At 41.6% G+C, this 20,572-nt stretch overlaps 1 protein-coding gene across 2 annotated transcripts in view; it reads left to right on the top strand.

The window, feature by feature from the left end:
- Positions 1-20,572, top strand: part of TJP2 (tight junction protein 2) — a 123,804-nt gene that overhangs the window by 2,077 nt on the left and 101,155 nt on the right. Inside the window, exon 1 of one of the 2 annotated variants that reach the window (XM_043487125.1) lies at positions 8,770-8,792. The exons of the other annotated variant lie outside the window; for it this stretch is intronic. The gene's annotated coding sequence lies outside the window, so the exon portion shown is untranslated. Of the gene's footprint in view, positions 1-8,769; positions 8,793-20,572 lie in introns of those variants that run through there. 2 annotated transcript variants of the gene reach the window in all.

Here is a 20,572-nt window from a genome sequence, read left to right as displayed (position 1 = left end):
CGTTTTTAAGAGGACAATTCAGTGGCATTAACCATTGTCACCATGTTGTGCAACCATCACTGCTCTCATTTTCCAGAACTTTTTCCTTGTCCCAAACAGAAACTCTGTACTTATTAAAGAATACCCTCTTACCCCCTCTCCCCAGCCGCTGAGCTTCTGGCTACTGTTAATGACATTTTCTGTAGGGCACAGAGAAGGTTGAATAGCAATGTAGAGTAAAAGTAAAATCATGTTTACAGAATATGGATAAACATTTGGAAATTCCTGGGTTGCTGACCTGATGGACTTGGCACCGAAACTCCAGGTTTTTAAAATGCATGTACTCTTTTTGGAGGGAGACAACCTGAACCTATGAGGCCTTCCTTTTTGGTGTGACTGGAGCACTTCATTTAACTGGCTTTATTTTGGGTGTCCTGTTTATATTGAGCTTAGTTTTTTGTTTTTTAGTAGTGACTCAAACTCATTTTTGAAAGTAGTTGGAATAAACCTTAAGAAAAAGTATTGTTGCTTGGGGTATATATAGCAGGAGATCACAGCAGGACTTCAGAAAGATATGAAATGATTTTCTAAAAGACCCCAAACTATTTGGATTCTGCTTTAATGTTAAGTGAGTCTAATGGTCCAAGGACATTGTTTCTGGTTCTAAAAATGTTTGTATATAATTTGGGAAAGCTTTGTTGTTGTTTTAATTGAAGTATAGTTGATTTACAATGTTGTATTAGTTTCAGGTATATAGCAAAGTGATTCAGTTACATATATTCTTTTTCAGTTTTTTTTCTATTATAGGTTATTGCAAGATATTGAATATAGTTCACTGTGCTATACAGTAGGTCCTTTTTGTTTATTTTGTATACAGTAGTATATATCTGTTAATCCCAAACTCATAATTTATAGAGAAGCTTTGTAATAATGAATGTCATCCTCTTGCATCTGCTTAAAATGGTCCAGGTTGAGATTTGAGGACATGCTTTTCAATGAGAACAGAAATGTGAATTAGCAAACTAGTAAAAATGGTTTCATTCATGATCTAACAAAGACACTATTATAGATGAAGAATGTGGTTCAGAATACATAAGTGATCAGAGATATTGGGAAGATTTAATACTACACGGTCTAGACTTTGAAACAAATAAAAAGATGAGCCCAAACTGAAATAAATTCCAAAAGAGCAAAGAAATCAACAGCAAAGGATTTTCTCTATGGTACTACAAGACCTCTGATTAGTTAAATCATACTTGGCTTCATTTTAGGCATTAGGATAACTAGTCTAGCTCCCAGGAAAATCAAGTCATGAGCAATCTCCTTTTTGAGACCAGTCAGCAGTGCTACCTCTGCATATCAACCAGATGGTCTCTACATAGTACCCCAAGATGCTACACAGTGTGGAAAGAAAGGCACAGGATTCAGGTGCAGAAGAACTGATATGTACCCTGACCAACTGACAGCAGGAGTAAGCCTCATAAACTCGGAGCCACCATGTCCCTAAATATAAAATTAGGGAGACAGTTGTCTCTCTCTAAGATTATGTAGTAAGGACTCAAAAGGACCTTACTTATAAAAGTGCTTGTAAACTGTAAAATGATAATAAAAATTTCTTACCTTCATTTGGGAGAAATTTACAGTGCAAAAGAGACAGAAGGAGTCACATATTTGGGGTATCTAACACTTTTTAGTTAACTGAGTTTGTTTGTAATTTTCTTCTAGCTTCAAGGTCATGTTTTTTGTTTTTTTGTTTTTTTTGGCCATGCTGTGAAGCTTGTGGGATCTTAGTTCTCCAAGACAGGGATTGAACCCACACCCTTTGCAGTGAAGCACAGCATCTTAACCATTGAATCACCAGGGAAGTCCTCCTCTAGGTCATTTTTTAAAAAACAGTTTTATTGAGATGTAGTTCATATACCATACAATTCACCAATAAAGTGTACAATTCATTGGTATTGAGTATATTCACAGAGTTGTACAACTATCACCATAATCAATTTCAGAACATTTTTATATCCCTAAAACTAGTACTACTCCTTCCACCCCTTAGCTGACCCCTTCTAATCTCCTGCCTCCCCCAACCTAAATAACCACTAATCTACTTTCTGTCTATAGATTTGCCTCTGCTGGACATTCTATATAAATGGAATCATACAATATGTGGTTTTGTATTCTGACTTCTTTCATTTAGCATGTTTTCAAAATTTATCTACACAGAGGTTTCTTTTTATTGCCAAATAATGTTCTGTTGTAAGTGTATACCACATTTTGTTTATCCATTCGTCTGTTGTTGGACATTTGTGTTGTTTCTACTTTTTGCCTGTTAAAATAATGCTGCTCTGAACATTCATGTTTTTATGCGGACATATGTTTTCATTTTGGGGGGGTACATACCTACAAGTGAAAAACATATGCTAATTCTATATTTAACATTTTCAGGAACTGCCAGACTGTTTTCCAAAGTGACTGCACCATTTACGATCCCATCAGCAATGTGTGAGAGTTTCAGTTTCTCTAGATTTTTTTCCTTAGCCATCCTAGTTGGTGTGAAGTAGTTTTGATTCACACTCCTTTGATGGCCAATGGTGCTAAACATCTTTTCATGAGCTTATTTATCAAGCCATTCTTTTTTTTTTTTCAAATCATTTTCTAAGGAAAACTAGCTAGAGGAAGAGGAAAATCAGTTTTATTTAGATTCCCTAGTTTCAGTGGTCTAGGAAAATACTGAAAATGTAAATTGAGTACTTTGCTTTTCTCAAATTTATTTTGGTTTTGACTCATATTTTTATTTGCCTTGAGGCCTAGTACCTATAGTACCTGATGTTCCAAAGGATTTGAGTGAAGAATTAATACATGGATTCTTGGAGGTGACGGGGAGTAAGTAGACAGGGACTTAGTATTGTATATGCTGATACAATGCCCCCTAAAAAATCATGCACCACTCAAATGTTAATAACGCACCAAAAAATAAATGTACTTGTGCTGATGGTGGACATTTTAAACACTTGAACTAAAATATTGTTTGATATTCTGTTGATTAACATCTGTCCATTCTACTTACTATATAAGAATATACAGCTCATACTCATAGATTGTAGCTTTTATTAGGCTATCTTTTTAAAAATCTTTTAAAATTTTTATTCATTTTTTTTGTGTGTGTGTGGCTGTGTTGGGTTTTCATTGCTTGGCACATGTTTTCTGTAGTCAGAGCGAGCAGGGGCTATTCTTTGTCGCCGTGTGTGGGCTTCTCGTTGCGGAGCAGAGGCTCCAGGCTCCGGGCTTCTGCACTTGTAGCTCACTGGCTCAGTGGTTGTGGTTCACAGGCTTAGTTGCATGTGGAATCTTACCAGACCAGGGATCAAACCCGTTTCCCCTGCATTAGCAGACTATTGATTTTATTTTCATATACTCCGAGTAGGTTGATGGGTGTTTTGGCATGAGTTTGTACATTTCTGTTCTTTCTTTCCCAGGCTGCATGGCAGTGTGTTTTCTCTATAGCCATGTGGAGAATCATTTTCATGGTCTACAGTTACAAATGGATCATGAATTTTTAAAATACCTGTAGACGTTTTAGAGGCCCACTATATTGATCGTGGGTTGTATGTTTGGATCTTATATTATCGGTGAATGTAGAGAATGTAAGAGAAATAGAAAAATCAGCCAGATTTAGAAAATTACTTCCATTTCCTTATTCCTTAGAATAAGCAAATGGAAGTGTGTGGCTCAGTGGTCCTCACACACTGGCTGTATCTGAATCACCTGGAAGCTTGTTAAAACATACATTGCTGACCACCCCCAACTGCAAATTTGGTTCCTGAATTAGTCAGTCTGGAATGGGACCCTGATAATCTGCATCTCCAACAAGTACCCAGGTGAGGCTGATGCTGCTGGTCTGGGGGCCTCACTTAGAGATCCAGTGGATTGGAGGCATTTGGAAATGGACTGGAATAAAAGTGAGGGAGGGGACAACGCTAGCGGTGGGCTCCTGCATTCTGTGCATACAGGAACTGGATAGAGCTGAGGAGGTAGGTGTGACTCAGGAGGGGCATAGACAGGTGCTGGGAACTGGGACAGAGGGATTAGTGGGGAGGGGTAGCTGGAAGAGAAGCCTCTGATACGGGAAGGAGCGGGGAGAGAGTTCTGAGGAGACCAAGGCCAGAGAGGACCCCAACTCCATGGAAACAGGGGAGTGAGGACACACCTCGTCGCTGCTTCCAGAAAGGCCAGTGTTACCAGGTAGTGGGATGGGCTACGTGGGGACAGAGCCAAGTGTGAACTTGCCTTCATAAGATAAGGGATCCCTGTAGGCCTTCAGGCAAAGTCCTGGAGTCATGACTGGCCCCTCCCCATCTTGCCTATTACTGTTAATCATAGTCAGCCTAGAATCTGGGGAGCTTTGTAAGCCAGAGCAAGAGCCCTTTGTGCAAGGAGTAGCCATCAAGTTTTAGTTTTCCTCCTCTCATGCCTTTGCCAGCTCAGCTTAATGGCTTAAAATCTGTGCTACCAGGTGTCTAGTCTCCTTAGCATAACTTGGCATAAGCGGATTCTGAGAGTGGGTGCTGACAATCCATGTCATGAAGGTCAGGTTCACTACAGAAAAGAAATCCGAGAAGGGAGATAGCCCACTGGTGTTGGGTCCTGTGAAGTTAAAGCTGTGTCTTACCTTCCCTGTGATTTCGCAGACTTAAGACTAACATCTAATTTTATTTCATACTTTGCATGAAAGGAATCCTCATTGTATCTGAGGATATAAAGCATTTATCTTGGGCTTTGGAACGAGGCCAAAGCCTGCCACCAAAATATTCTGTGTTCCCATCTGGGAGCACCTGCCATCAGCAGAGAGAGAGGGTTTGGTATCCATGGGTGTGATCTCCGCCCAGCTCTGCATGTGGTGTGCTGCTGAGGTCAGACCTGGGCAGCTGACACTTACGTTAGACTCACCTTGGCGTCCTCCACCCCACTCAGCCGGTTGCACAATTTTACATTCCTACTTGGCCCCTGTGGGCCAAGGGTGTGTGATTCCGCTGGTTAATGGTCAGGACTAGACAAGAAGCATTTCTCAGTCTTGCTTCTGGTAGAGATGCTGTTTCAGGATCCCTAGGGTCACCTCCAGTTTCTATGATTTGCTAAGAGGACTCAAAGGCTCACCTCTGTGGTTATTACTGTGAGAATACACACAGGAAAATCAGTAAATGGAAGAAGCCACTTGGATCAGAATCTGAGGAAACCAGGCACAGGCTTCCAAATATCCTCTCCTAGGGGAGTCATATAGGCCATGATTAAGTCCAACAGACCACGCGTATGAAATGTTGCCAACCAGGGAACTTCATTAGAGACTCAGTGCCCAGGATATTTGAGGAAGGGGGACTTATTATGTTGGCATCCTCTGCATAGCACATACCAAAAGTTCAGACTCCCAGAAGGGAAGCAGGTGTTTAACCTAAACCACATTGTTTATGCAAACCGTTTAGGGACAGTGAGCAACTGAAGTCCTGGGAATGGTGGTTGTTGTTGGTCGTTGTTCAGTTGTTAAGTCGTGTCTGACTCTTGGCAACCTCATGGACTGCAGCACTCCAGGCTCCTATGTCCTTATGGTGGAACCTTCCTTCAATGCAAGTTCCCAGATGCCAGCCACAGACCAACCTTGTCAGCGGGCCTCTTAAAAGGTGTTAACGCATTTGTGCATAGATGGGGATGAGGCTGGTGGCAGAAGCCCCTGCACTTGGTCAGGGCCGGGGGGGTGGTTCCATCCATGTAGCTTCAGAGTCCAGTGCTGTAGGAGGTTTTTCTCCCTCTGACCAGAGTAGAAAAGGGCAGAAGTGAACTTGGGTTTTCCACTCAGATCTTGGCTTCAGGATAATGATACAGATTCCTTCACTTTCAAGGACAGAGAAGGGTGAGAGTGCATATTGGAAGAGAGTTCAAAGCCCTGTTCATGCCTGCATTCATTCTCTGCATGCATCATTAATGCCATACCCTGCCAGGCCCTGTGGCACATGCTAGGGGTGACTTCCCTGGTGGCTCAGACGGTAAAGCGTCTGCCTGCAATGTGGAAGACCCGGGTTCAATCCCTGGGTTGGGAAGATCTCCTGGAGAAGGAAATGGCAACCCACTCCAGTATTCTTGCCTGGAAAATCCCATGGACGGAGGAACCTGGTAGGCTACAGTCCATGGGTTCGCAAAGAGTCGGACACGACTGATTGACGTCATGAACAAAACCTTGCCCTCATGAGATCCTAGAGGGAGAGAAGTCAGTAAAGAGGGAATTCCATTTCATTGTGATAGGGACATACCAAGGGCCTCAGGTCACCTACACAGGCTCAGTGGGTGTCGGAAGATATGAATTTCGTAATCAGACCAACTTGGGTTGGAGTCACACCTCCAGTACTTATTACTAGTGTGGCCATGAGAGAGTTACCTAGTCATCTGGTGCCTGAGTTTCTTCATCTGAAAACAGAATTTACATCCACCTCTGAAAGTCATTGTGAGAATGAATTAAGGTAATGCATTTTTAAAACATTTTATTTATTTTTGTTTTTGACTGTGCTGGGTCTTCGTTGCTGTGTGGGCTTTTCTCTAGTGGTGCAAAGCAGGGCTTCTCTCTAGTTGCAGTGCTCGGGCTTCTCATTGCAGTGTCTTCTCTTGTAGGGCACAGGCTCTAGGGTGCATGGGTTTCAATGTTTGCAACTCCCGGGCTCCGGAGCAGAGGCTCAGTAGTTATGGGGCATGGACTTAGCTGCTCCATGGCGTGTGGGATTTTCCTGGACCAGGAATCAAACCCATGTCTTCAGCATTGGCAGGCAGCTTCTTTACCATTGAGCCACCAGGGAAGCCCAGGTGATGCATTTTAAGGGGAGCACTTATCTCAGTGGCAGACACAGTGAAAGTGGTCACTCAACCATGGTTTAGCCACATATCGGCCAGGGGAAGGGTGTGTCGGCCAGAGTGGGTGGCATCTGCCATACTGGCTGTGTACAGAGCCTAAAGTCAGAAGACATCTCTAGCCCTGGGCTCATAGGTGCACCTTAGGCTGCCTTCTTGCCAGCTCGTCCTACCTACTGACCTGGGAACATTCTTTGCTGTTTCCGCTCTTCTGGCTCCTGGGAATATTTTTCCCTCTGCTTGGGATGTCTCAGCTCCTTCCATCAGCCTAAGGAATGTCTGCTCATATTTTGAGACCTAACTCAAGTACTTTCTCTGTGAAGACTTTCCCAAGCCAAGCCCCTTGAACAGGCTTATCCACTCTCTCTTGCCTCATCCCTGTTCCATGGTCACTGTGACCCCGACTGCAGTGTGCTGGGTTACAGTTACTTGTTGCTCTGCTAGATTGGGTGGTTCCTGAGGGAAGGGATAGTTTCATATTATTTGTATGTACAGCATCACTCAGAATGTTGGATAGGGAGCAGCTCAGGGGTTGTCCAGGGAGTGAATGAATGAATGGAGTGTTGGGCTGGACCTAGAAATCCCAACAGGATACAGATACAATGTCAGCAAAATAGATGCCTTCAGAGCAGCTGACAGTCTAGAGGGGGAGATAGATAGTAAACAGGTATAATTAGAGAAGTAACACAAGGAAAGCAGAGTCTGGCCCAGCTGCAGGTGCAAGGGGAGCAGGAACAAGGAGAAAGGGGTGGTCCAAATGTTGATGCCCTGGGCAGTGTGATGTTTTCTGCTGGAGCTTGGGTGGTTGTTGGAGGCTGGAAGAACTGGTTAGGCAGGGAGCCACTCCCCAAGAGCCAGGAATCCTCCAGATGGGAATGGAGAGGTGGATCAAAGGTTACCAGCACCTCAGCTGCCAAGGGGCAGGAAATCTAAGTGGAAACTTGGAAGTTTGAAGTGGTCCAAGTGGGAACATGGAAAACCTTGGGGAACACAGGGTTGATTGAAGAAGTGGCACCCAGTGACCTGAAAACATGTCTGGGAATGGATCTCTGATCTTAAGATACCACAGCCTGGGGGCGTTAAGCCACAGACATTTATTACTCACATTTCTGGAGGCTGGAAGTCTGAGATCTGGGTGCTGGCATGGTCCATTTCTGGGTGAGGACCACCTTCCTGGCTTGCAGAAGGAGACCTTCTACTGTGTGCTCACACGGCCTTTCTTACGTGCATGTGCACGAAAAGGCAGCCATCTCTGTCTCTTCTTCCTTATCCCATCATGAAGAACCCACCTTTGTAACCTAACCTAAACCTCACTTACCTTCCAGCTCCCCATCATGATCACCAGCATGCTAGGAATTAGGGCTTTGATTGATGCATTTTAAGAGGACACAAACATTTAGTCCATAATAACCTGGGCCAATAAATATTTGCTGAGTAAATAATAATCATGGCTAGCACATAACACTTCAGATGGTTCAGACCCTAAGTGTTTTGCATGTATTTTTTAAGTTTAATTTTCACACAACTTTATTAGGCAGGCACCATTATTATCCCCTATTTACAGAGGAGGAAACTGAGGCCCTGGAGAGGTATGGAGGCTTGCCCAGGCTACACAGCTAATTAAATATGAAGCTGGGACACATACTGAGGCAGTCCGGTTCTCGAGAGCAAGATTTTAACCATTATACCCTGCTGCCTCTTAGTTAGGAAGTAAACTCTGATGTTGTTGGGTATCTGTCATAGGCTGTCCTCAGGAGAGATGCTAGAGATACAAGGATGAATACGACATCTTATCTGCCTTCTAGGCCATCACAGAATGCTTAGAGAAACAGAGCTATGACTTTTGAAGTCAATGGAAATGTTCTGAGGCCAACAGAAACTTTGTTTCACCTTTCTTTTGTAACTACTACACGGGACCATTAGCAAAGGTAAGTGTTTTGCTATTTTAGAATGTATCTGGTGGCTGAAGTGCTCACAAAATTACATTTATTGTAGGGAATAGTGGGCTGACTCATCAAATTAGAATTGACTACTTTTACTACCGTTTCTAATGTAATGACAATAATTAAATGATGGTAATGCACATCCTAACATTTATCATACTATCAAGATACAATTTGAGAAAGAGTAGGACCACTTATGTAAAAAAGCTTTTTAACTAAAAATAAATATAGATAATTTAGATATATTTTACAGGAAAATTTAAAACAAAGTGAATTAAAAACCTTGTGGTGTTTCAGGATCTTGACTATTAGGGAAGATCATGTACATGCAGAAGCTTAGTAAACCCAGGAGGTAATTCGGTTTTTTTGCCTGGATGGGGGTGTTCAGGGAAAAACCCAGTCCATAAGGAGGAGGATAAGGTGGACAGAGATCCCTAGGTGGGAAGCCAGCTTGGTGATGGTTGGGGTTGGGGGAGAGTGCTTCTTGGAAGGAAGAGAAGGAAGAGGATTTCTTCTTTTATTTATTTATTTATATCTTTTGTCTGTGTTGGGTCTTCATTGCTGTGCACGGGCTTTCCCTAATTGTGTCAAGTGGGGGCAACTCTTCGTTGCAGTGCTCCAGCTTCTAGGGCACGTGTGCTCAGTAATTGTGGCATATCAGCTTAGTTGCTCCGAGGCATGTCGAATATTCCTGGGTGATCGAACCCATGTCCCCTGCATTGGCAGGCAGATTCCTGTCCACTCCCCCGTGCCACCAGAGACATCCCTTTTAATTTAACTTAATTAATTAATTTACTTTTGGTTGTGTGTTGGTTGCTTTTGTGCGGCCTTTCTCTAGTTGCAGCAAGTGGGAGTACTCTTCCTCATGCTGGTGGGTTTCTTATTGCAGTCACTTCTCTTGTTCTGCAGCCCAGGCTCTCGGAGCATGGGCTTCAGTAGTTGCAGCATTCAGGCTCAGTAGTTGTGGCACATGGGGTTAGTTGCTCTACGGCATGTGGAATCTTCCTGAACCAGGGATCAAGCTCATATTCCCTGTACTGGCAGGTGGACTCGTATCCACCATGCCACCAGGGAAGTCGAAGAGGATGTCTTCTTGCCACGGACTCCACCTTTCGATCCAGTGGAAATAGCAGATTTGAGAGAGAGGAGGTGAGGGAAGGGGAAAGCCTGCAGCCAAGAAGGGGTTGGAGAGTAGGGCTGAGATATTCTCCTATCTCAGAGGAAGAGCACTTCTGCCAGGGATCAGGAAGAGATGTGCTGTCTGAATCCTCAGATGCACGCAGGTTACCCAGGAAGGCACTAGAGCAGAGTGGGAAAGAGTCAGACCTGGGCTTGAATGTTGCCTCTGCCACTTAGGAGCCGTGAGATCTAGGGCAGGTTTCTCCACTCTGAGCCTTCGTTTTCTCTTTGTAAAGGGGGTCAGTAATACTGCCTTCTCCCTGAATTGCTGTGGTTCGAGTTTCATTGCTTTTATGGTTTTTTGTCTCAAATCTGCACTTTTCTGTCTTGAGAAGAGGTTTTATCCAGCCTCCCATGCTCTCAGACCAACAACCATAAGCTTCTTCTGAAGGAATAGAATTTGGCTTTCAGAAGAAGATGGAGTCGTTGCAGCTTTTCTTCAAGTTCTCCTGCTCCTCATGGTCACAGCTCAGCTTGTCATTTGCTTTGGACCTTCCCTCCTCTTTCTCTGTCTTGACAGATAATAGCCCAACAAGCTGCATTTCTTTCTCATGATGGAGTTGCATCATCTCATTTCCTCTCTCGTGAGTGTTTGGGACTACACTTTCACTAGAGGTTTTCTCAATCTGACATCACTAAGATGACCTGTTGGCTCTGTGTTTCTGTTCTCTTCCATAGCGTTGGTGAGAATTGACTTTTTTCTCCATCTTGGGTGGTGAGATGCATGCTTGGTTTTGGAATTTTAGTCAGTTCCCTCCTGGATCTTCATGCCTGGTCATCAACATTGTTGACCTCCCCTGATTCCAACTTATTACCTTGTTCTCTTCTCCAAGAGAAGCTTATCTCTTTTAAAAAATGTTTTATTGAAATATAGTTGATTTACAATCTTGCATTTTATATAAATATATGCTTTATATGTTTTTAAAATAATTTTTAAAATTATTAATTTGTTTTGTGCTGGGCTGGGTCTTTGTTGCTACATATGGACTTTCTGTAGTTGTGGCGAGTGGGGGCTACTCTTTGTTGCGATGCACAGGCTTTTCATTACAGTGCCTTCTCTTGTTGTGGAACACAAGCTCTAAGCACTCAGGCTTCAGTAGGTGTGGTGCATGGGCTTAGTTGCTCCATGGCATGTGGGATCTTTCTGAACCAGGGATCAAACCCGTGTCCCCTGCATTGACAGGTGGATTCTTAACCTCTGGACCACCAGGGAAGTCCCAATATATAAGCTTTTAAAGATTCTCTTCCATTATAGGTTATTATAAGATACTGAGTATAGTTCCCTGTGCCATATAGTAGGTCCTTGTTGTTTATCTATTTTATATACTGTATAGTAGTGTGTATATGTTAATCCCAGACTCCTAATTTATCCCTCTCTTCCCCCTTCTTTCCCCTTTTTTAACCACAATTTTATTTTCTATGTCTGTGGGTAGAAGCTGATCTTGAGTGAGCTTCTCCTAGTCCCACCAGACACTTGATCTGACTTTGCAACACAAGCCCTCGAGTGTCATCTGGAGATCCCAAGTCTTTCTCAGTTGCTCATAATACTTTTACCTGAGATTTAACTTCTTCCTCTTGTATTTTGTTGGGTGCAGCTTCCAGAGAACAGATGATTCTCACGGTACCAGATGCTGGCTCATCTTGAACATGGAACATTTTTCTGTTCCCAGTTGATTTGCTGTAAAGCATATATGCTAGATCAAATCACAGGCTGAGCATGTCCAGGCAACACATTTCTTCTGGGCTTTTGTCTTTTTCATCTCACTTGATGAGAGCCCCCCCCCCCCCAATTTTAGGCAGCATTACGGATTGACTTGTATCCCCCTCATTCATATGTTGAAATCCTCACTCCTAGCACCTCAAAACTGATCTTATTTGGAAATGAAGACTTAATTGAAGTAATCAAGTAAAATTGAGGTCATTTGGGTGGGCCCTAAGCTAGTATCACTTGTGTCCTTATAGGAAGAGGAAATTAGGACACAGACACATACAACACAAAGATGATATACAGACATAGGGAGAAGATGGCCATCTAGAAGCCAAGTAGACAGCTCTGCCTCAGGACCCTCAGAAAGAACCAATCCTCTCAACAGTTTGATCTTGAACTTCCGGCCTCCAGACTGTAGAATTCTGTTATTATGGCACCAGTCTGTGGCCCTTTGTTACTCAGCCCTCGCAAACTAATACAGTCAGAATGAGAAATTCTGCCTGGAACCAAGAGAGGTGTTAACACAGTAGCTGTGTGTCCACTCCACCATCTCCCACTGATGTCCCAGGAAAGTAGGATGGGGGAATCACATCATCAACTTCTTCTGCCTTGAACTCTGAAGTTTCTCCTGGGTTTGCCCAAAGTATCCTTGTGGGGCAGGATGACGCTCCTCCAGGGGCCCCACATTAAGGCTCTGAAGCCAATTTGACCACAATACTGTGATCACTAAACAGGCTCTGCTTGGAACCAAACCTGTGTCTGATGGCCAGGCAGTCCACCACTGGAGAGGACTGGGTCCAGACCTGGATCAGTATGGAACTCAAACCCCCCAGTGCTGCCCAGGACTCCTTCTTAACCTTTGATTAATCTTCTTGATGGCCCAGGAGACTCACCCCTATCCTCTGCACATGCCTAAACACATAATTTAAATTCATTTTGGTTCTCCTTTTGATAGATTAAACAGAACATATTTGAGAGGGCAGTGGAAAGAGTAACCTAGCCCTGTTTAGGGGTTCAACTAAGGAGAGCCTTCTGGAAGAAATGGAGATATAGCTAATTAGCAAGGAAAAGAACACATTTACATAACACATATGCTGGACATTATACATACTAAATGCTTTATATGTAAAAACTGATTTAGCTTTTTAAAAAAATTTTTCTCTATTCTTTTTTTTCCCTTCTAATTTTATTGAAATATAATTGACATACAGCACTGTGTAAGTTTAAGGTGTACAGCATAATGAGTTGACTTATATACATCACTAAATGAGTATCACAATAAGTTTAGTGAACATGTATCATCTCGTATAGATACAAAATTAAAGAAATAGAAAAAAATTGTGATGAGAACTTTAGAATATACTCTCAACAACTTTCATATAAAACATATAGCAATGTTAATTATATTTATCATGTTGTACTGTACCTTCCTAGTACTTATTTATAACTGGATATTTGACCTTTGACTGCCTCCCCCGACTCCCACTTTTAGTAACCACATATCTGATTTCCTTTTCTATAAGTTTGTTTTTGAAGAATAACTTACCTACAGTGCTGTGCTGGTTTCTGGTACACAGCATGGTGATTTGGTATTTCTATATATTTTAAAATGATCACCATGTTATATTTCATTATAACGTCACCATAAAAGATATTACACAGTTATTAACTATATTTCCTAGACTGTACATTTCATACCCATGACTATTTTGCAACTGAAAGTTTGTGCCTCTGATTTAGCTTATAAAACAGGCCTGTGAGGTCAGTGCTATGATTAGCCCCACTTTACAAATAATGAAACTGAGGCATAGAGACACTGAGTGACTTATCCATAATCACTACAGCTAGTTAGTGGTGGAGCTGGATGTCAGTCCTGGGTGGTGAGGCACCCCAATTCATGCTAAGGAAGTTGAGGGCACATGTCGGCAGGTGAGATGTGAGATTATGTGAACTGCTCTCTCCAGCCAGGGTTTCCCAGGTGACTCAGTGGTAAAAAATCCGCCTGCCAGTGCAGGAGACACAGGAGACGTGGGTTTGGTCCCTGGATCAGGAAGATCCCCTGGAGTAGGAAGTGGCAACACACTCCAGTATTCTTGCCTGGAAAATTCCATGGACAGAGGAGCCTGGAGGGCTACAGTTCGTGGGGTTGCAAAGAATCAGACATGACTTAGCGGCTGAGCACATACACTCTCCAGCCACTGGCCGCAGACTGCTGGATCCTATACTTCACACCTTGTGTAGTCCCTACCAAGTTCTGGAGCTTCTGTCCCTTCCAAAAGTTGCAGAGCAAAGGTGACTAATATTTCCCTAACCCGATGAATGGCCAAGCCCTTCTTGACTTCAACCAGCTCCTGTCGGTGTTCTAAACTCTGCAGTGCCACTGCTCATCTGCTCCCAAGCAAGAGATCTGCTAGAATCCTGCTACTCTAGGTTCAGAGTAGAAATGTAACATGAACATAGTTTCTTTCCATTTTCTTTCTTTTTTTTTTTTTTTTTTTTTAGCCACACAGTGTGGTTTGTGGGATTTTAGTTACCTGACTCAGGATTGAACCGGGGTCATGGCAATGAAAGTGCTGAATCATAACCACTAAGCCACTAGGGAACTCTTTTTTTTTGAGGGGGGGTACAATTTTTACACTAATAAGGAGTGAATTTCCCTCATATAAGGAGTTTAAATTTTTTTTTACCTTTTAGGAAAGAGGGTACTTGTAGAATTACTATGTTTTCAAGTTATTTGAGAGATATGGTCCTTTGGCTTTTAATTATTCAGGCTCAGACAGTAAAGAATCTGCCTGCAGTGCAGGACACCTGGGTTTGATCCCTGGGTTGAGAAGGTCCCCTGGAGAAGGTAATGGTAAACCACTCCAGTATTCTTTCCTGGAGAATCCCATGGACAGAGGAGCCTGGTGGGCGACAGTCCTTGGGGTCGCAAAGGGTGGGACACGACTGAGAGATTAACACTTTGCTGCTGCTGCTGAGTCGCTTCAGTCGCGTCTGACTCTGTTCAACCCCATAGACGGCAGCCCACTAGGCTCCTCTGTCCCTGGGGTTCTCCAGGCAAGAACACTGGAGTGGGTTGCCATTTCCTCTCCAACCCTTTACTAGCAGAAACTAAAAATCTGTGAAATATGGTAAGGAAGAACCTCCCCAGTTGGTGAGTAACACCTAAGCTGGGCCCCTTTCCTCTGCTTCCTACAGCAAGCCTGGGGACACTACTTTCTCCCCCCCCCTTTTTTTTTTGATAATTTTAATTATTTATTCTAGCCCCTGGGTTCCTGTACCTTTTAGTCAGTCTCCCTATTTTCCCCACAAAACCACTCAGCCTTGGGCTTTTTTAGTAGCTGCAGGGAAGGGACAGAAGTGTGTAAGTACTCCTTATGCTTGCCTGCAAAGAAATTAGTATTTATGGAGGTTTCTTGAAGAGATACTAGGAATGGGGAAAAGACAGAGGAGATGGAAGGAAGGGAGGGAGATACAAATATATCATCTCATTTATTATTTAAAGCCACCCCTGTGTGGTGGTCTTCCAGCTTGACAGATAATGAAATAGGTTCAGAAGGGTCAAGTAACTTGTTCAGGGTCAAATGGTGTTAAACAGCAGAGGTGGGTTTCAGATCAGGTCTTCTCATTTAAACTCAGCTGTCTTTGCCTGTGTCAGGGGTATGACTGGGCACCCCAGGATTGGGTGAGGATGACTTCAAGGTGTCATGCTAGGAGAACCAGGAGGAGGATGCAAGAAACAGGAAAGGCACGAAGCAACTGCTCCTGGGGGCTGGGCAGTGGATCCCTTCAGGTAGATACCGGGTTGAGTGGGGGGACAGGATTGGAAGGACAGATTTGGTATATCCAGTTGAAGGTCATGGTATAAACCCAATACAGTGCATTTTGAGACTGGCTATGAAGAGAGAAGACACGTTTGAGCTGACAGGGAGGTGGGTGTTAAATCTAGGAGAGGCACAACTTTGAACTCTTTGTAATTCTTTTACACTGTGTAGTCTTTTTCTAACAGTGTTCTAGTGGCTCATTTGAGTAGCAAATATGTAAAGATGTATTTTAATGAAGCTATTGGGGGTTGGCAGGGATGAAATGATGCCTCAAGTCATAGTTTATTTTGTTTGTAGTGGAGTTTAAAAAAAAAAAAAAGACGGTTCCCTGACTCTTCTACTTTTAGTTAAGGCTTTTTTCAGCTCCCTGTAAAGCAAACCACACCCTGTATAACAGCCTGTTTGAGACATTAGTTCATTTCCATTTTTATACTTCTAAAACACAGGAACAGTTAGAATACCCTGTGAAGAAGGATGTCCACTGTTTTCCTCCAGCAGGAATAAGTAGACATCATCAGTTCAAAGGGAAGGCCAGCCTTATCTGTGAATTTTTATATCCAATTTTAATCATTCAGAAATAGAACTTGAGCATCCTGATTTAAAAGGTTTTTGGATCATATATATTTAACAATTTTTAAAAAATAAATGATTTTCAATCAAATAGTTGTAGTTATAAAGAATTTCTAGAACTCTAGAAATTAGTTAACCAAGTAAATGAAAATTTCCAAAGACTTTCTAGAATTACAAAGAAAATAGCCATGTAATTACGTATCTGTATATAATTGAAAATATTGGGACGGGGATTTCAGAAAGTTCCAAAAGGCAAAACTTGAGTTTTCAATCCACACATATCTGTATGTATTACATAGATATTGCAAATTTTGACTAAATTTATTTATTTTTTCTGTGTTATTGTCCTCATGTAGTATTATGAGGGAGTTCATACAAAGATGACAGTTTTTAAAAAAGAATAGAAAACTGAACAACTCATTCGTGGAAGAAAACCAAGTTCTTTCTAGTTACTTGCAAAGGGAGAATTCCTAATAAAAGACCAAATTTTAATTTTGTATGAGATCATCATAGATAAGAATCACTTTGTAAGTTATGTTAAATGCATCAGAAGTTCCTATAGAAAATTAAACTTTAAAAAAAAAAATTAAACTTTAAAACATGCCGTTTTTAAAGTATTGTGTCAGTTTCATTGTAGTAAAACAGCTCCCAATGGCTAACAAGTTTAGCTTGCTTTTTTGTTGTTGGTAACTGAGACTTCATTTATTGTTTGAGAGGGTTGTGTAGTAATTTTTATTGCATGTCATTAGAAATACAAATTGTTAGAACAAAGACTGTTATGTAAGTATAATTACACCATCCTGTATGATTAAATGAGGGCTGTATTAGAGCTTTTTTGAGCCGTGACAGCTGTAGCCAACTAAGTCAGCCCGTAAAAGAATTCCAGTGACTAACTGGTACTAATTGTTTGTAGAACAACCAGTGGGAGTAATATTCATGAATACTATGAAAATGAAATATTTCAAGACCAAATGGTTTGTCCTTTGTCTTCACTACTTGTAGTCAGTTACAGAAGAGTATCCATGGGAGATTGGGTCCAGGACCTCCAAGGATAGCGACACCCAGAGATGCCCAAGTACCTTATATAAAATGACATAGTATTTGCAAACAATGTGCAACCCATTCTCCTGTATACTTTAAATCATCTCTAAATTACTTATAAAATCTAATAGTGTAAATGCTGCATAAATAGTTGTAACTACAATGTAGATGCTGTGTAAATAGTTGTGAGCACAATGTAAATGCTATATCCTATAGTTGCCAGAGCTAGGCAAACTCAAGTTTTGCCTTTTGGAACTTTGTGGAATCCCCCTCCCCCAATATTATCAGTCCAAGGTCGGTTTTATCTGTGGATAGTAATCTATGGATATGGAGGGCTGACTATAATATTATAATTGGGAAGTGGAGGCTCATAGTCTGTTACTGTTATTGGAAAATAATTTAGCGTTCATCAGTTCAGGCCTCTCATCAAGAGGGAAATTGAGGCTTAGAAAGCAGTTGAAGGGTTAAGTTACTGACCATGAAACTTTTTTGCTCACATACCCCATCAGATTTTTAAGTATACTCTATAATATATATGAGTATATTACTTTATAGATTATATACTTTGGGGACTTCCCTGGTGGTTAAGACTCCAGGTTTCTACTGCAGGGAACACAGGTTCAACTTCTGGTTGGTAACTAAGATCCCACATGCTGTGTGGCCAAAATATATACATATATATATACATACACACACACATACACATAGAATTATACTTTTATGTAATTTAAAATATATTAGTTTCAAAAGCAAACATTACAAATATTTAATAACAAATGCTCAAACTAAAATTTTAATGAACAAGAGACAAAAAAGAAATAGATGGTTTAATATTTTCTTTCCACACCCCAAAGATTGTTGGTATATGCACCCACTTTGGAGACCACTGTTTAGGTCCCTTAGATTAAAAAAAGTGAAATTTGCTATCAAGAAAGAGATTTTGTGGAAGAAGAGTTCACAATTTGGGGGACATGGGCTTGGGACACTTATTAATTGTGAATGTCTAGGTTAGTCAGAAGTATTATAGGACGATGCTCCTCGATTTTACTTCCCTTCTGTGTATGCATTTGTTTAGATAAGTAGCAGTAGAATTTATGTTGCATTAAATAGAAAATAGCTTGAAGAAGTGGTCAAGGAGGCATATAAATCAGAACTCTTTCAGAATAACAAAATCTCAATTAAAACTAAGTTTCACAAAAATGAATTCATTATCTTAGTAAAAATGTACCAGATATCTCCTAGCATGGTCAGGCATAGCTGGATTCAGAAACTCAAATGATGTCATCACATTTCTCCCCATACTGTTATTCTTACCAACTAGTGGTGACCCCCTCTCTACCTGGTGGGGAGCATGATTGCCAACAGCTCTAATTTCCTATCAGCCCTGGTTGTCAACACTGGTAAAGAGGGCATTTCTCTTGAAAGTCTTATTTTCATCCCAGGGCAGGCTAGTCCACCCAGTCTGGGTCCTGTGTACCATGACCCATTAGATGGACCCCTATGATGGAGCATCTACCTTTACCCCATGGAAAAAGGGTAAGAAAAGTCCTTAAGGCTGAGAGGAGACATTTAAAAAAGGGAGAGGGTTAGATTCTGAATATCTTCTAACAGCCTGATTTTCATGCTAGCAGAGCTCACCCATGCTGGGTATTAGAGGTAAAGACATTTCGGGACTTCCTTGGTCATCAGTGGTTAACACATCGCCTTCCAATACAGGAGCATGGGTTCAATCCCTAGTCAGGAAGCTAAGATCCCATATTCCTCTGGCTAGAAAAACAAAACATAAACCAGAAGCAATATTGTAACAAATTCAGTAAAGACTTAAAGATGTTCCACATTAAAAAAAAGAAAAACTTGTTAAAAAAAGATAATTAAAAAGAAAAACAATTGTTTCTCAATTAATCTTTGCTTTGCAACTGACTCAAGCAAAAAGTTTATAGCATGTAGAAATGCATTGCCATAAATGACAACTGGAACTCCCTTCTTCAGTGTCAAGTGCAGCCTTTTAGAGAGAAGTATTTGGAGAAGGAGCAGATCTGCTGCTGATTTTAGTTCACCCAGAGGCATGCAGGCTTTTTGGATCAATTATTACCAGACCTTGAGATAAATCACCTCCTGTGCCATTAGTACTTGAAGGATTAGTGGCCTCAAAAGATTTATGTGCGGATTAATTGGGGAGTGTACATTAGATCGCTGCGTTTAGAACCACCATCATCCTGCAAATCATTTTCATTAGTGCTTTATTCAAAATTCTCTAGCCTTATATAATACTGACATTGCAGGGAAATCTGAACAAGGCTTTTATTTATTTATTTATTTGTGGTTTGGCCTTGGCCTCGCCTCCACGCCTTACCCCCCACAGTAGAGTTTAATAGCGCTGGCTGGGGATGCACTGAGCATCTAAAAGTAGAGCGGCTTCCAGTGTTGCAAAGATTGCTTCATCTGCTTCAGCGGAACACTGCCCCAAATTTCCTTGACCTTGTACTGAGAGGGACAAGATGAGGTACAAGAAATATATGACTATTCTGGAAGCAGCAGTGGGCATCACTCCACTTAACAAAAGAGAACTTCTACCTGAGAGCAGAAGACACGTGAACCTTTGGCAGCAACCTGGGTGAGCAGAGGAGACCAGAAGGTGCTTTGTGTGTGTGTTTGGGGGCCCAGGTGGACTCAAGGGTCATCCCTGTCATGAGGGTAATAGATGTTGAGTTCTTCATGGGGAACTTGTTTTCTTTTTTTTTGTAGTTAACCTCCCATTTGTTTAATTCTCATCAGAATTTTAAATAGCACTGCTCCCCAAAGCAATTTATATATATATATCTTGTTTATCACATTCATTTTCTAAGCACACTACCTTTTTTTTTATGGCTGAAGTTAAACTCTATTTCAGGTTCAGCCTGAGCTCGGATCCCAAATTTGTGTTGTCTCATTAAATGCAGATTGTTTCTTCCTGGCAGATATGGTCTCCCCAGACAGAATAAAAAGTAGTCAGTAATGAAATTCATGTATAATCTTCTAAGGAAATTCCTGGTCTAGCAGTCAAGAAGATGAAGGAATGCATGTGTTTTGAGCCCATTTTTGCATTCACATATTTTAATTTTGTGATTTTGAAAAAAGTGTTACATGGGCTATTAATGTAGCAGTTCTTGAAATGTAAATTGTGCCTCGTTTATTCCCCCCAACAATGCACGTATTTTTCTGACTGAAGTGTATATGCCGACTTTTTCAGGTAATTACTTCTCTTGAAGCAGCAGTCTTTGCTTCAACATGTCTTTCTTCAGCGCCGGCACCCCCCACCCCCCACCTGCCCCTGCCAATCTACCAGTTGAAGAAGGGTTAAGAGGCCTCAGTTCTGATTTTCTTCTCTGAAGTCCCTCTTTTGTGTCTTTTACATGTTGAGAAGTTTAACTGAAAGTTCCTCTATGATGCACATGCAGGGACTG

Source organism: Cervus canadensis, chromosome 14 (assembly GCF_019320065.1).
Source record: "Cervus canadensis isolate Bull #8, Minnesota chromosome 14, ASM1932006v1, whole genome shotgun sequence".
Taxonomy (NCBI): Eukaryota; Metazoa; Chordata; class Mammalia; order Artiodactyla; family Cervidae; genus Cervus; species Cervus canadensis.
Note: the sequence above shows the minus strand (reverse complement) of the source record. Positions and strands in the feature narration are given on the sequence as shown.